The sequence below is a fragment of the Empidonax traillii genome, unplaced genomic scaffold, assembly GCF_003031625.1.
Source record: "Empidonax traillii isolate 1590-97213 ecotype Southwest subspecies unplaced genomic scaffold, ASM303162v1 scaffold58:size1836614, whole genome shotgun sequence".
NCBI classification, from domain to species: domain Eukaryota; kingdom Metazoa; phylum Chordata; class Aves; order Passeriformes; family Tyrannidae; genus Empidonax; species Empidonax traillii.
In genome coordinates this window covers 1,417,575-1,420,671 of record NW_020955251.1, presented here as the reverse complement: position 1 = coordinate 1,420,671, position 3,097 = coordinate 1,417,575, and the positions used below count along the sequence as shown (strand labels likewise).

The 3,097-nt window shown below is 55.0% G+C and overlaps 1 protein-coding gene across 2 annotated transcripts in view; it reads right to left on the bottom strand.

Moving 5' to 3' along the window:
• The window catches only part of DNAJB6 (DnaJ heat shock protein family (Hsp40) member B6), a 64,034-nt gene extending 63,443 nt beyond the window's left edge, over positions 1-591 (bottom strand). For both annotated transcript variants that reach the window (XM_027879798.1, XM_027879796.1), the window contains exon 1: positions 543-591. The gene's annotated coding sequence lies outside the window, so the exon portion shown is untranslated. The remainder of the gene's footprint in view (positions 1-542) is intronic.
• Positions 592-3,097: the final 2,506 nt, after the last annotated feature.

Sequence of the window (3,097 nt, the reverse complement as noted above, 5' to 3'; positions counted from 1 at the left end):
CCAATTCCAATGCCTCATCACCATGAACAGTGGGAAGCTGTTCCTGATACCTGACGGAGCCCGCCCGTCCCAGCCCAGGGCCGTTCCCCGCGTCCCCTCAGTGCAGGCAGGGCACAGACACAGAGCGGCGCCGCGGCACCACCGACCGCGGGGAGCCGCGGAGAAAGGAGGGCCCGGCGGGGCCGAGCGAGGGGAGGCCTTTCCAGCCGGTCTGTTTAACGCGCCGGGGCTCGCCCGCACCTTCGGCAGCCGAACCCGCCGCAATGGGAAACGCGGGGTGTTCCTGCCCTGGCGGCGACCGGCGCGGGACTCGCAGCCCCGCCGGGTCCGGGGTTTGCTCCGCGCAGCCGCTCCCGCCGCGGTCCCCGCACCCTCCCCAGGGCCGGGTGGAGCCCCCGAAGGCTCCCGGGGCCGCCCCGGGCCTGCGCGGGGCCGCGGCTACAGCCCCCGCCCCTCCCGCGGGCCGTGCCCGTGTCCCATTCCCGGTTCGCATTCCCATTCCCGTATCCCGGTCCCGTATCCCATTCCCGGTCCCCGCTCACCCGCGCCGCCCCCTCCGCGCGGCCCCGCTCGCGCCGCTCCCGCCGGGACCCAACGGCACCGGCCGCACGCAGGAAGCGCCGCCAGCGCGCGCCGTCACTTCCGCCCCGCCGCTTCCGGAAGCTTCTGGAAAGGCCCCGGCCGGGGCGTCCCCCGGCGAGCGCGCGGCGCCCCCTGCCGGCCGAGCGGGCGCGTCCCGACATTCCGAAGGGATCGGTCCGCTGCAGAGCCCTGGATCCAGCGCCCAACCCGTAGTTCTGCCCGGGACCATCCCCAGGAGTCACACCGTGGGCCTGAGGGCGTTAACCAAACGCTCCTTGAGCTCTGTCGGCCCTGGTGCTGTGACCGCTTCCCAGAGGAGCCCGTTCAGTGCCACCCTCTGGGGGAAGAGCCTTTTTCCAACATCCAACCCAAACCTCCCCTGGCACAAGTTCAGGCCGTTCCCTCGGGCGCTGTCCCTGTTCCCCCCGGAGCAGGGATCGGTGCCTGTCCCTGCTCTCCCCTCCCGAGGGAGCTGTACCTGCACTGAGGTCTCCCCTCAGCCCTCTCCAGGCTGAACACACCGAGTGCCCTCAGCCGCTCCTCGCTAAACCTCCCCTGCAGACCCTTCCCCATCCTCGTGGCCTCCTTTGGACGTGGCCCTCCTAATGTCTCTTTTATATGGAGATTCCTTCTGACCACTGCACACGCAGGTGCATTTCAAAGCAGTCGTGCTCAATACAGGGGGAGCAAGGGGAGCTTCAGGATTCTGAGCGTTCTCCACGTGAATGCTGGAGCTGTAATAAAATGTCAGGTCTTTGTAGCAGCGATGAGAAACTGCCCCACAACTGAACACCAAAAAAACCACAAAACCTTCCCTTTTCTTTTTTTTTCCATGTGTTTAGTATATGGCAAATGACCTTACCACCCAAATAAACGTGATCTGCAATATTGGCTTGAGCCGTTGAAACAGCACAGGAATTGAACTGGGAGAAGAATCCTTCCCCCCTAAAATTGGCAATGGCTCCACTGGGAAAGGGAGCAGCTCCCCCCGGGCACTGCTCCCCCTTCACAGCAGCACCACTGTCCTCGCTCTCCAGGGTGAAACCCCGCCGGGCTCCTGGAGAGAAAACACAAAAAGCAATGCCCAGATGTGGTGCTAAGGGAAAAGGAGAAGAAACAACTAATAATTTTAAGAAACGCTCTCTGAATAGGTGAGCTCAGCTGCTGGAAGTGAGAAGACAAAATTTATTCCCCCTTTGTGTGTCTTATTTTAGTCTCAAAAATGGGGGATGCCAAGGGGATGGATCCAGGTCCTTCTCAGTGGTGCCAACCACTAGGACAAGAGGCAACGGGCAGAAACTGATGCACAGGAAGTTCCATCTGAACATGAGGAAGAACTTCTTTACTGGGCAGTGACCGTGCACTGGGACACATTGCCCAGAGAGGGTTTGGATTCTCCATCGCCGGAGATATTCAAGAACTTCGGGACACAATCCTGTACAATGTGCTCTGGGATGATCCTGCTTGAGCTGAGAGGTTGGAACAGATGACCCACTGTGGTCCCTCCCAACTTGACCCATCCTGGGATTCTGTGAGACGAAATGCAAAACGTAATGCCCGGGTGTGGTGCTGAGGGAAAATTAGTAATTTTAAGAAACACTCTTTGAATAGATGAGTTTGGCTGCTAAACGTGATATGACAAAATTTCTTCCCCCTTGTGTGTTTAATTTTAACTTTGGCACAGAATTCATTTGAGGGCAGATTCCTCCCTCTCCACCTGGCACCTGGACAGAGTCTTGCGCTGGGTCAATGCATTGTAGCATCCTTTGGGTTATGGTCGAGCATGTGGTTTTCCGACTGTCATGGCTGAGAGCAAAGTATAAGCAGCCAAGTTATTATTCTATTTTTAAAACATGGACTTTGTCCATGTTTAAATTGCTGTAAAATTATAATTCTTGCCCTTTATTTAAAAAGTGGAGGAGGCATTAATTTATAGATCACCAAAGCGAAGTTGAGAGGGTTTCCACACATAAAATGTGTGCTCCCCAAATACAGTCGATTAAAAGGCTACTCATTATTTAGGAGGTGTTTGTGTGGGAGTGCGGTCAGTTCAAGAACATAAAAGCCAGCTTGGAATAAGGCAGAGGAAAACCTAAAACAAATCAACAAGGCAAATAGTAGGACAACCCTAAGTCTAGGCTTGGCACTTTGGGGAAATACAAGCTTCAAAAGAAATACTGTTCCATGAGACTTGATGCTAAATTGTGGTCATGGAAACCAGCCTTCATAATTAGATCAAAGAGACATTATTAGTTTCCATTATTAGTTTCTCATTAGCGAGTAGCTCTGAAGTCCAAGTTGTTGATCCACTTGGAAAGAAAAAAAAAAACCAGATGACTAGCAGGTTAGATGGGCTCTTCCTAACAGGTAAGGTTCAAACCTCAGAGGATTCCCAGCCTAGCAAGTGCAAAGGCAAGCAGCAGGTCAGTACTGTGTGGGGCAGGAGGAGATCATATAAAATTTTGATTTAATGCTTGTAGTGGGTCTCTGTGGCTGGTTTTTTGTCTTTTTTTTT